Source organism: Lichenostomus cassidix, chromosome 4 (assembly GCF_008360975.1).
Source record: "Lichenostomus cassidix isolate B80296 chromosome 4, HeHo_3.0, whole genome shotgun sequence".
In the NCBI taxonomy this organism is placed as follows: domain Eukaryota; kingdom Metazoa; phylum Chordata; class Aves; order Passeriformes; family Meliphagidae; genus Lichenostomus; species Lichenostomus cassidix.
The window spans coordinates 44,504,702-44,517,985 of record NC_139484.1 but is presented as its reverse complement, the minus strand read 5'-3'; positions in this window follow the sequence as shown (position 1 = coordinate 44,517,985).

The window sequence follows — 13,284 nt, the reverse complement described above, 5'->3', positions numbered from 1 at the left end:
AGGGTCTTGATAGAAGGTCAAAGTATTTTTCAATATATGTTACAGAATCATTAGTAATGTAGTTACAAATGACAAAGAAAATATCTGGTAAGTGGTTGAAAAGTAAGAATTTTGATGCTTTCATTTACTGTCTAGTAAGTGAACAGTCCAAGGAACCACTTAAATGACAAGATAAATGTTTTCAGAAATAAAATCACCGAGGATGTTTTCTGGCCTGATGCCCACAAGTCTTGTGGAGCAACACACGTGGCTGGTGTCACCAGCCCAGAGAGCGCGTGCAGATTCATCATCTTTTCAAGATTTCTTCTTCTGATATCAAAAGCCTCTCTGAAGCAGAGCCTGATTTACACCCAGGCCCATGGATATGCACAAATTAGAACTGTGGATGAGTATCAGAACACCTTGCCTGTCCACCCAAGCTTTCTCCTTCCAGTGCAAGAACAGATAGGAAAAAGTTGTAGTTTTGCACTTGTGTGCAGCCAGTTCTAGAGCAAAGAAGATGGCACAGAGAATGCTTGTGCTGTGCTGTGAGATCATTAGAGTCATATGATGAGCTATCTAGATTGTTTGGAACCCAAATTTTAGTCTGTGGTTACATACAAGCCTAAGAGCAGCAATACCTGCTAATATGGTTAAAGCTGATCTACAGCATATCAGCTGGAGAAGGAAATGTATCTGCTCCTTTGCACAAGAAACTTGAACAAAAACTGTTTTGTTTCTCCTCCGTGACAAAAAAGCAGCCTCTGGGGCTCAGTGGAAGTTTTAAAAAACAGGCTAAAACCAGCTTCCCTTCACTGAAGCATTGTTATCTTCTGGGGATGTCTCTTCCTCCAGTGAAAAGTAAAGAGCTCAGCCATCAAGTAAATGGGTCTTTTAAATTAAAAAGAGTAATTTTTCCGGTGGCACATTAAACATGGATTGCACACTGGCACACGTTTTTCTAGGTTCAAATTCATATCAAAATTTGGAATCGCTTAATTCATCGATGAGTGGGAAGGAGAGGAGGCAGGAAAGCCAAACTTAGGGATGTCAGAGCTGACTGGCTGGGCTGGGCTGAGCCTCTCAGGGGCAGTTGTACCTGCTGTGCAATCCAGTGTAGCCTGAGGTCCTCCCTTCAGTGGGGAGGCCAGGACAGACTTTTTGCAAACACTTGTGAATAGGGAAGGCAACACAGCAGCAGTTTGCAGGAGTGAAGGAGCCCTGCAATAAGAATGAGTTGTAAGAGCCATACTGAGACTGGGGTGTCAGACACCCAAAACAGAGCCCAAACATGGGGAAATCCAGCCTCAAAGTTGATCATCTATAGAGACTTCAGCTGTTTCCCCGGAAAATTAATTCTAGTATTTAGCATTGAAGTCTTGGACAACAGCCACAGCAGCTGCTTCAGGGGAGGTTGGAAACAAGTAGCCCATCACCTGCATGTTGGGAATAGCTGTCTCATGGTGAGGATGTATTTTCTTAACACAAAGCAGTGACCGATGTTTGATACTCTGCACCACAAGGCTGGATATTTCTTCTAACTTTCTGTCCTTCCCAGTGTCATAGTGAATATTTGTGATGAAACTTTTCCACTAAGTTTCTTTTTAAGACCCCAAAAGTAGGAAAAGCCTTCTTGAAAAGAAAATGAGTCAAATATTTTCCTACTTCCCTGAGCAGTGTTGTGCAGACTTGCAGACTTGATACAGTTGGTAATGAGGTTCCAGGTCATTTCTTATTTTGGGTACCATCTGCTGCAATGGGAAATAACAACCAAGTGTATTTTATAAACACCATATGAATATGGTTCATTTTGTTTAATAATGTCCAAAACCTCTCTCCTAAGTATATGCTGAACTTGAAAAGACCATTCCTGAACAACCGTACGGCTTCAGAAAGTCTATCACTTCCAAGCAGACAGACTCACTGTAATTCTTTTGAAATAGATGTTAGAATTTTACCCCAAATGTAGAAAGTGGGCTGTACAGGGCTGCTGTGACAGCCAGCTCTACGTCTATGCATTATGACTTATGCATATTATGCATATTATGACATGACTATGCATGACAGACTAACCGTGGAGACTTTACAAGAAGAAGAAATACCTTAGAATTTGCATTATTCTTTCACCTATCCTTTGTGCAGCATTTTTATTCTTGCTGTCAAGAGGCCTTTTGTCATGAGAAAAGATCTGATTATTTTTGAGAAGTCTGTCAAGAAAACTATTTTACTAAATGCCTACAGATGCAACTTGCTAAACTAACTGTTTGCTTCTGAGGATACTCACTGTTACTAGGATTGCTCCTGCCAAAGCATCTTCTTCATTACATCCTTACCAGTGCATTCCAGCACCCACCTGTAGCCCTTGAGCAGCTGCTCTTCTCCTCCGTGCCTACCACAGAAGTATGTGGGAAGAAGTATATAGAAAGGATAAAAGTAGATAGGCTAAATGTGTGGAAGGCATGAGTTCTGTGCTATTTTGTCCACGCATTCTGAACAAGCTCCTGAGGCAGTCTGGCACAGGCACTGCCGTCAGACATACATCTCCCTTGGGAGAGTGATGGCACCCAGCTCTACTGCCTGAAGGAGTTGCTCCCAGGACAGGGTGATAGAGTAATCTGGGGTAATTGCATAGCTATTTTTGGCTGGAAGGGAATAAAAATCTTCCTGCCAGAGAAATAGTTTAACTACTGGCAGCAACATAGTATGTACCTTCCAGTTTTGTTTGTTCTGCAGCTGTAATTAATTTAATCCTTTGTAAAATTCTAGATCATGAATAATGAAATATATTAAATAAACCCAGGTCTAACATTGATGCTTGTACCATTCCATTAAGGGCCTTATTGAAACAGAGGTAGTTGCCATTATGTTTTGTTTAAAGAAGGTTTCAGTTCATGCTTAGGCACCACACAAACCAGCATCTGATCCTTCCTTGGGCAGGTAGGATTTCGTACTGCATGGTATGAAGAACCAGCTGAAATGAAGAAGTATCATATCTCTTGCCTCCTGGTTTGCTCCTTAACCTGCATTTGCTTATTTTTCAGGGAACAGTGACCTGTGGCAGTGGTTGGAGGTAGATCAATCAGGGAATATTTTTAAACTGTATTAATTGTATTCTAAGATTCTAAATCAGATAGATAATGACTGCAAAATTACCCCTTAAATGAGGTGGTTAATAGCTACTTAGATTACCCTTACTATTTCTTTTACTTAAGCTTCTCTCCCAGGATTTAGCATTATTATTGATATCTTTCCCATGTCTTCAGTGGACTGGGCAGAGGCAGCACAAGGAGGAGACAATGCCAACTGGCTGGGAGAGGTGCCCACAGGAGCGGGGCTGAGAGTGTCTCCTCAGTGCCTCCCACGTGAAATGTCAGCGTTATTTCTGAGCACTGACCTCTTCCACCTGCTGAACACAGATTCTCTTTTTGATGCTCTTATCTTTAGTCTGCATGCCATGACCAACCATACCTTATGGGAAGTTTTCTTCTCCTTTTCCACCCCAAGTTCCTGTTTAGAAAGAGATCTTAAGTAGTCTATCACCAACAAGATTGGCCACTTCTTTATTCTATTTTCCTCTTCAGTGCAACATCGCTTTGCGTTCATTCCAATGTCTTATTTACAAAACTAATCCTAGAAAAGATCATTCTCCCTCCTCTTTTAGTTTCAGACATTACTTCATCTAATTGCAGCACCCTGAATGAGGATCTGGTAAGTGGGATTGAGTAGAAGGGAGCCCATTTACACTGCTGGCTACCTCTGGTCACTACTCTCTTCCCAAGCACTAAATTGCCTCCTACCCCAGGCCTGCCCATAGTGAAAATGTGTTTGAACGAGGGATAAGACACCTAGAAAACAATGTACCCATATCTATGCAAAAAATAAAGCACTTCGTTGTTTAATAAAAAGTAGCTTGCAAAACCAAGAACAGGAGTTCTCAGCATTCAATTAAAAAATCAACAGTCCATGGTGAGATCTGATTTCCAAATAGCCTCCTCCTTGGGGCAGCAATGCCTGTAGTGGGAGGCTCAGCTTCATCAGATGACACAGTAGCCATGCTGTCCCTTGGCATGAGAGTGGATGCCCTCTCTGTTTGGGCTTTGCCCATGAGGAGCATGCTCTCCTTGATGCTCTTGCTGCATGGCACCACACCAGAGGTGGGAAAGCTCCTTCTGCAGGGAGCTTTGCTCTTGAATTTGAAGAGCAAAAAGATACCTGTGCACTTGGTAAGAATACTGTTCTGCATAGATCTGTGAATTGGGACCTTCACCAAGCCTTGGTCATACTGGTACTGACAAGAGGCAACATATTAAGATGGAAAAATAATAGGCTGAGATAAAGGATGATGATCATTTACTAATTACCATAATGGGCAAAGAAGACTCCATGTGGCACTTAGAGACATGATTTAGTGGTGATCGTGGCAGTGCTGGGTTAATAGTTGGACTAGATGGTTTTGAAGGTCTTTTTTAACCTCAATGAATCTATGAGTGTATGAAGTTGGTGGAAACAGTCAGTTCAAAATTTCCTTTTCTTCATAAGTTTTTCACTTTTAGTATTTTTTTTACTACTTTTTTATCCCTAGACATAGGTTTGGATTGGTTCCATTTCGGAGGCCAGGTTTTGCATAGTCTGTTACTTTCCAAAGCATTACCCAAACACGTTTTCAAATGCATTTGAGCCTAGCCAAGATCACAACTTTTATTTGTTAACTTTTATTTAGTTTTTTTTTACTTAAATATATTTATTTATCCTAATTTATGTATGTTTATTTATTTACCTTTGTTTATTTAATGAAATAAGCACATGCTTAAAAACCTTACATAAAATACTGTTATGTCAGGGAATAGAAGCAGAATCAACATTTGAAAACCAGGTTTGAAAGACAGCACATGTTCTTGCATGTGTGCATGTGTGAATGTGTACTCTCTGGGTGCATAATTCGTCTGGTTTGTCAGGGTGTGATGCTAATTGCTGTGTGATGAGTTCTTTGAACATGAGCTTTGTGTGTGCATTTCCCCCTCCTGAGTATAAGACCATTTAGGCTGCATGTATTTTTAAAGTAAAATTAGATATCTGTGGAAGGTTTACAGTAATTCACTTTCAATTTAGGGTTGTTTTTTGAACCAGAACAAATAGCTGAGCATCTGTTGCCCTGAAAATGTTACAAAATGCAGTCACCAGGCAAAAATCAAGCATCTCTGAAAATGATTATTTTGGCTACATAATCAAGCAAGCAATTACTGCATTATCCACAAAGTATGATCATACATTATTAATACATTTTCAGAGAAAAAGGTTTCAGTAAATGCAGTTTTTCTGGCTTTTATGTTATTCAAGACCCAGACGTAATTCTAGCTGATTGAAAATACTTCATGGCTTGTCATTTCCCAGTTTAAGGTGCAGTTTGGTTGGACATGAGACACAGTAAGGAGGGAGCAGGAAGAACAGAAGGATAGGGACATTTGTGTGAGTGATTGCAGATATCCTTCCTATGTATCATGCATATCCAAAGCCAGAGAGTCAGTTTTCCAGTGGAAAAAGATTTAATGGATGCAAACAGTATAGTGTGCTGTGCTATATACAGGACATTGTATTTACACCTTCAGATATACAACCGGGCAAGCATTTTTCACTGAGCACCAGAGTTTCATGTGATGCAGAGAGAATATTTTCAGAGCTGGGAGAAGAGCCCAAGAGAGGTGCTCACTGACCTTTGATGTTCTAGGCTGCTGTGACTTCACAAACTAATTCCCATCTTCAAAAGCATCTTAAAGCTGGATTAATTTCAGTTGATTTTGGCTGTCTGAACATTAGACATCCTAGCCAAGCTCCCGCCCCAGTTTATTTCTGCAGCCAACAGAGAGACTGTTTCACCTGTCTTGGATGCTTACCCTGTGACAGGATGAATCACTCTAGCTTAGATGGCATTTATACTGCTGAAGCTGTGGGAGGTGAATCCTTTAAACATTAACAATTTCAGTCAGTTTGTAAATTACTTCAGGAAATGGGAATTAATTTTCCAATTGACCTGGGGAAGTGAGTGTTACCTCAGCCCTGACACAACTCAGCAGTACAGTCTTCTTATTGAGCTGCACCCCATAACCTAATGTCACCAGCTAGACTAGAAAGGTTCACAGTCTGGTTTTGGGCAGGTTCTCTCTGCATCCTACTTCCTTTTCTAAAAGTGTATCCTAAAATGTCACCAGGAAATACATTTGCCTTATGGACAAATAGCCCAGACTGCTTGGGGACTCATCTGTCAAGATTGCTTTAAAGATAAAGAAAACATGAGCGAGACCTAGCTGGGAAAGTTCTGCTTAGAACTTTTGCTAGTGCCAAAAAGTCTTCTGGAAGGAAGTTGGTATAGAGACTGTGTGTGTGTGTGTTTGTGAAAACGTTGGCAGGCAGGCATCACAATAATTAGTTATACAAATTACCACTAATGGGTGGCAGCACCAAATATCATGGGATAAATTAATCCTTGGCATGAAGAGGAGTACTTAATCCTAAATGCACCCATGTGATATAGGTAAGTATTATTATTACCCCAGTTTGACAGACGCAGAGAGGTGATGTTTTGCCCTTGGCAATTCAGCTTTCCAGAAGACTGACTAACATAATTTATGATGGAAGATTACGCTATGCTCTTTAGATGACATTTCTTGTAACATTGCAACACTGTCCCATAAAGAGATGCATGGGGTAATCAGAGATTTTGGAAAGCTGATTTTCAGCTAGAAAATTCAGCAAGCAGGTTCATGTTGGGGTGATCTGCAAAACCTCCAAATGCACAACATGGCAGTGTTTGTGCTCGCACAAACGCATCAGTAAGGAAAACTTGCTTTCCAGCAATGGAAACTTTCTGAGTGTCTTTTTTCCTTTGAAAATTCACACTTTTGGTATGTAAACAACAGCTCTGCTCAGCTTTTGAGGTTTTCCATAAAACAGTCCCTGACTGGTCTATAGGCTTTTCCCTGTAGCATGTAAAACACCCTGATGCCATGCTTGAGCCTCTTCCCCTTCCCAGTTTATTTGCTGGTAAAAACTTGATGACCATCAGTTAAAAGAGTGCTGCTGAACGTTGGTAAGTCTCTCAGGCAGAGGAACATTTTAAAGTCACGCCTTCAAAGATGTGCTATCCATAGCATGAGAAGACTTAAACTCTATACCATATGTTTAGCATATAAAGGTTTCAACACATAGCAAGTTACAGCTGGACAGACAGATTGTATGTTGAATTTCCTCCATACTGATCTGTAAAGCCCACAAGCTATTTGCATTTGGTATATGTTTTTGTTCAGTGCAAATAATTTTGATAATAAAAATCAAAATCTACGAGGACACAGAAATCTAGGCTTCTTGACTGAGAATGAAGCTTTGGAACACAAGCAATTTAGATTGGTGGGAATTTAAGCAATACGTTCGGTATATGTTTCTAATGCTAGGATGTTGGGGAAAAAATAGCATCTTATTATGAGACAAAAACACAATCAGGCTGAATTATGGCTGCATGATGTTTACTTCATTACGCAGGAAAAAATTGAAGACATCTATATTTCTTATGCATAGTTCAGCTTTTAATGGTTCTGAGTCAATGAGTTTATCCCTTAAATTTTGCACTTCCTTAGATTTTAAAATTACTTAAAATGTTAAAAATACAAATTTTGGGTTTCTTTTCTCAGAGAACTTTGTTTGGAACCATTCTGAAACTCTCAGAGACAAATAGTCTTTGAATACTTTCTTAATTTTGAAACTCCAGGTACAGGACACCAGTTTTTTGAACTAATGTGCATAAGTAGAAAATGTCTTACCAAAAATTTTTGAAGACACACACCGCAAGAGAGATCATCATGACATTCTTATGAGTATGTTCCCTTCTGTGAAGTCTATGATTGCCTTCATGTGCGATGCAAAAATGTTTTAAGTTAGTCTTTGTAGAAATCTTAGGGGCTGTAAGCATTTAGGCAAGTATTAAGATATATAAAAATAAAATCCCCTTTTAATTATATAGGTATCCTAACAACCTAAACCCTGGCATTATACATTTGGACAAATGCCCATCCATGTCTATAAACATCCCCCCTGCCTGCTAGGCTCTCCTGTCTCTTCAGAAGGGCAGTGCACTGAGAGGCACAAATTCAGGCTGGGGCAAATTAATGTGATGAATAAGTGCCAGGGACTATTGAAGATGCCGCCTGCTGGCTCCATCCCTGGGAAACACGTGGTTGCCAGCAGGAGTGCCTGGGCTGGCCACAGTCTCCTGTGAGGAGTGAGACAGGCACTGGTGCCCAGTGACCATGTCACGAGAGTGCCATTTCTGTCCCTGAGCCTCTGTGGTCCATATGGGGGACATTTTGCGGTCTGCAATACCAAAGACTCCAAAAATGTTGGCTTTTCATCCATGCTCAGAAAAAGCCAGGATGCAAATCACTCAAATGTCTTCAGAAACCCTTGGGAGCAAATTAACGCAGAGCTGTTGCTTCTCTCATGGAGGCAATGGTTGCCACTGTGGTTAAAGCTTGAGCTGTGCTGGGCACTGAGGAAAGAATAAAGGTCTAAAAAGTCTGGTAAAGAGAATTACAAAAGATTTCAAACTGAGAAAAACAGTGTGGAAATTGGACTGTCTCTCAAAACTATATCCTACCACTGAGAAAATCACCGCTACACTGCACTCTTCCGGGTGTATTTGTGTGCATACACACATGTGTACACAAAGAGAGAGGAAGAAGACAAAGCCCCTGACCCAGGCAGTTTCAGTTTAGCCCCATTGCAAAATGTAGGTGGTTTACTATATTTTTGTCTGGGTGGAAAGGAAGCAAACGGCTCTTACTGGGAACGTGGTGGGGCCTGCCTGTCCCGTGAGCCGCAGATGCTCAGGAAGCCAAAGCACTGGTGCAGCTTCTGCATAGGAAGCTCTGCCCTCCCGGAGCCCCCCGAGCCCGACCCACGGCCCCACTGCCCGCCAACCCCGCCGCTTATCTAAGGTACAGCGGCTTCCTCGCGCCCCGCTGCCTGTGTGGCAACCTGCTGCTGTTTATTGCATAACAAAGCGGTTGCACAAGAGGATCTTAAGAAAGGATCAAATAATTAACAGTGAATAACTGCCACGGCGTGTTTTGACAATCTGAACCCGGACAATAGTTAGGGTGAAAATAGAGTGGCATGAGAGAATCTGTTTCCTGAAATGGTTGCACGGCTGATTTAAAGCCAATGTCACTTTTTCCAGCTAAAGACTCAGCCTTAATTACTCCAGACCAAACCAGCTGGGGCTTAATCAGTAGCCTATTTATCTAATGATGGGTTATCTTTCACAGGCCCAAGTTAAAACACAGATCTTTGCTCTCGTGACCTCTTGCACATCCTCTGGGTTCTGGCCCAGAACAGCCTGATGTGTCCCCATATCACCCCTCACCACAGCACCAAAGTGATGCTTCATTGGTCCACTGTGAATTATTGCACTAAAGGTACCCAATCATGACTTGGTCAAGTACAGCTTTCTACCAAGAAAGAGATACAGAACCTTGCCCAGAGATGGGATAAATGGCATCAGGAGGGTCGTCTCCCCCTGCAGTAGCCATAGACAAGCTAAGAGCATGTATGAGCACAGGGGACATCTTGCAGAAAACCTAACTTTGCAGGTAAAGTACCATGGGGGGATGAGCAAGAAAAGATTCTTTGGGTGTCCCCACCCAGATGACAGACCTGGAGATAATTTTATTTTCTTTATTCACTGTTGTATCGCCATTTCCTAATGCCTGTAAGAGAAAGAATAATACCCCCAAACTTTGTGAAATTAGGCGGGTAAGTTTGCGAGCAGTCACAGAGCAGTTAGAAACCCTGGAACAGATGACAAATTGGGAATAAGATACCTCATACAAGGGCATTCATAAAGACTTTTCTACTACCGTGTTACAGCAACTTTTATTTGCAAACTAAAAAAAGATTTCTCGTTGAAGAAAATGGTCTAACTCCTTGGACAAGGAGCTTTAGCTCACAGTTATTGATAATCACTGCCAACTTACATCTCAAAGGAAAAATGCTCTTTTCTACTGACGAATTCCAAGTCTTTAGATGGGGTGGTCAATGAGCTCTATTGGTAGGAACCTGAAATGGCACCACCTGGGAACTCATGTATCAGTCAAGAGCCTCCTGACATTGTAATAGCATCACCCATAACATTTAGCACCTGAAGCTCTGGCAGAGTATAAGCACAGATTTGGGAGCCTTCTTCAGCCTTTTGACAAGTGTAGGGAGAACTCTATCAGAAACAGATGCAGGATACTGCCCTTGCCTCAGTGCAGGGTGGCAAGCGTGTAGCCAAGGAGCTGGGCAGGATGAGCATTCCTTCCTTAGTATCCTAAGGCAGTCCTCAAGCGTATAAAGAAAATTATCTGTTATTATTCATCATCCATAATAAAGTGGTATTAAGTCAGAATCTGCCATTAACTCTTTAGTGGCTAGACTTAGATTCTTCCAGCATGAGTTACACACTAATGCAAAATGCATTATGCTTTTATGGTAAAATCCCACTAACTGCACCAAGAGGTTAATTAAACTGGAGAGAAGAAAATAAAGAGGCTTTTAGAATGAATTATTCAGGAGGTCATTAAGAATCAGGCACACATGAGAAGCATGATACTTAGAAATCTGGAATGTAAACACACATTCCTGGATTAATGTAAGATAAGGAAGATAAAGAGAAGTTATCTATGTGTTGCTACTAACTATTGTTAAACAGCAGAGTTAGCCTGCATGCCTTTAAGAGCCACTTAATTGAGAACATTTCTGGTGCAGAGGACTAAGGAGGGGGAGATGGATACTCTAAGGGGAGCAGTATCAGACCCCAGAAGGCTACCTCATTCTGTGCTGGCCACTTGGGTCTCCTTTTGTCATGAACCTCCTTCTCCCTGCTTCAGGTAGCACAGGTTGGGGTACAGTGACTGCAAATATACCCTAACTTTACTGACACCAAATCCCCAAGTGCCACAATCCCTGGGTACCACCTGCCAGAGCTGCTGTGAGGTGTAAGCAGACACTGCCTGCTTTTGCCCACCACTGATCCCCTGAATGTGCAGCCCCAGATGTTCGTGCAGCCCCAGATGTTCGTGCAGCCCAGTGGCACTGACTGCTCCTCAGTGGAGGAAATCGAAACATATGGAGCCCAGGTTTTCTTGGGGGAGGCAAAGAAAGTGGCAGTAGCCTTCCTGCTGCCTTGGCCCCAGTGTGGGCATGACTCTAACAATGGGGCCATTTTCCTTTCTCCCCACCCATGTCTCTGCTCTCAGAGCTGATTTTGACCAAAGCTGGCCAGTTTAACTCTACACCAGCCCCCCATCCCATGGTGTGTGAGTCACCTCCTGAGCTGTCAGATGTATGAGAAGTCTCAAACACAGATGCTTTTTCTCTGAGAAGACTTTGCTTGACGGATGCTGTGGTGATCAGCAGATTCACCAAGACAGGCCCTTGTGGTATTTTCTGAACACTGGATGCTTTATTTATCTCTCCTTGTGAAGCTACAGTGCAGCCACTGGTATTTTCAGGTATACAACTGCCATTTTATACTTTGGAGAAACAACAAATGAATCAATGTGAGCTTTCTGGGCCTGAGTCTTGTAGTTAGCAAGTCTCCACAGAGACAATGAAAAGTGAGGTTATATAATATATAAATTATACTTATGCTCCATTTGTGGTCCCTTTATACAGTGAGAAAGATATCAAAGGGTGCATGAACATTTGGCCTCCAGTCTAGATTATATCAATTTGAGTCAAGAGGACCAAAGGAATTTGCCGTGATAAAACATGGTGCTTATCTCTGGCTCTGTGGGACCCTTTGTCTTAAGCTGTCTTGAGGTGCAGTCTGCAGATCATTTCAAGAGCTGTAATAGAGGAGGAATAGGGATAATGTTATATCGCCACCCCAGCCTGGAGCTGTGCTCTGTTATCTTTCTCTTTCTATGCTTAATAGAAGGCTTTGATAATGCAAACTCTTGAATGTAATTTCTTTTCATTATTAACCAGCTGAAAACGATTGATTCCTTTAGCTTAAAAGTAACTCACTTCTATTTCCATTGAGAAATTGCTACTGTGGAGATGAAAACACCCTGCTTTCCCCAAGCCAGCTCAAATATTTGAAAATAAATACTGCAAAACATTAACTTGAATTCTTCTGAACAGACTGGATTTCAGATTGAAGAGCAAATGGAGAACAAGGCTTGGGAATGCGATGTCCCTATGCAGTGGTTCAAGATAATAAATGTTTTGCAAGTTCAAGGATCTGTGTCAAGTCTCTGCCACAGTGAAGGGGCATTCTTGTAAGGTCAGCTGCTGTCATGAGACGTTTGCTGTGATCTTAAATGGATTACCATGGGCACTTCTTCAGCCTGGATTTGGCCTGAATGAAGAGCCAGAGGGATGAATTTCTAGGGGAAGCTTGAACCCCGTGTTTATGATGTTTCACAAAATTTATACTCCACAGAAGAATAATTTCCTACCACCAGAGAAACACCCACTTCTCTGTCAAGAAAGAGACATGACCTTTGAGTTTTGAGGAGTCTTTCTTTCTGATCACCTTTTCTGGTTAAATCTGTAACTTGCAAGGGGAATGTTCTGTTTGAAGCCAGCTCATTCACAGTCCCTGATTGTTATGATCCAAATATTAAGGTTCTTTGGAAATACCTCTGCCCGAATTAATGTGCAAACGAGACCATATGCCAGTCAATAGTATGAGTTTTATTTGATAGAAAATATGAGAGAGGGAGGAAAAGAGAGAAAAAGAGAAGTAGGAAAAGAGGTGGAGGGACAGAAAGAGGGAGAAAGAGAATATCACCATCCGTGGATCCTGACGTTGTCACGTTGATCCTCTCCAGCCGGTCTTCTTGGTGATGGTGGTCCCCCCAGAAGCACAGGATACCATGGGTTAATATACACTCAGGCCAGGGGCAATTTCCAGGCATGTCCCCCAGGGGAGGGGCAGTCTCTAGCAGCAGACTCTGCTTGCATCACCTGCAGTCCTGTGGTGCAAGGCCTCTGGGGAGCACTTTGGGGGTCTTTGATAGATTGTGACTCCCCCTCAGCTGCCTCTCATGTGAAAGTCTGGTGGATGTGGCCTGTGGGGTTGGGGGTTCCACAGCTGGACCAGTTTGTGTAAACCTGGCTTCTGTGAGCTGTGCTCTGCCCCCACCCCAAACTCAGCCAGAAATTATTCTCAGTACAGCTGGTGGCTTCGGTCTCTGTGGATGCATTCCTTTCCCTCAGCCTGAGATGACTGAACAATAGGTTTCCCTCTATCTAATCTCAGCAGTTTGA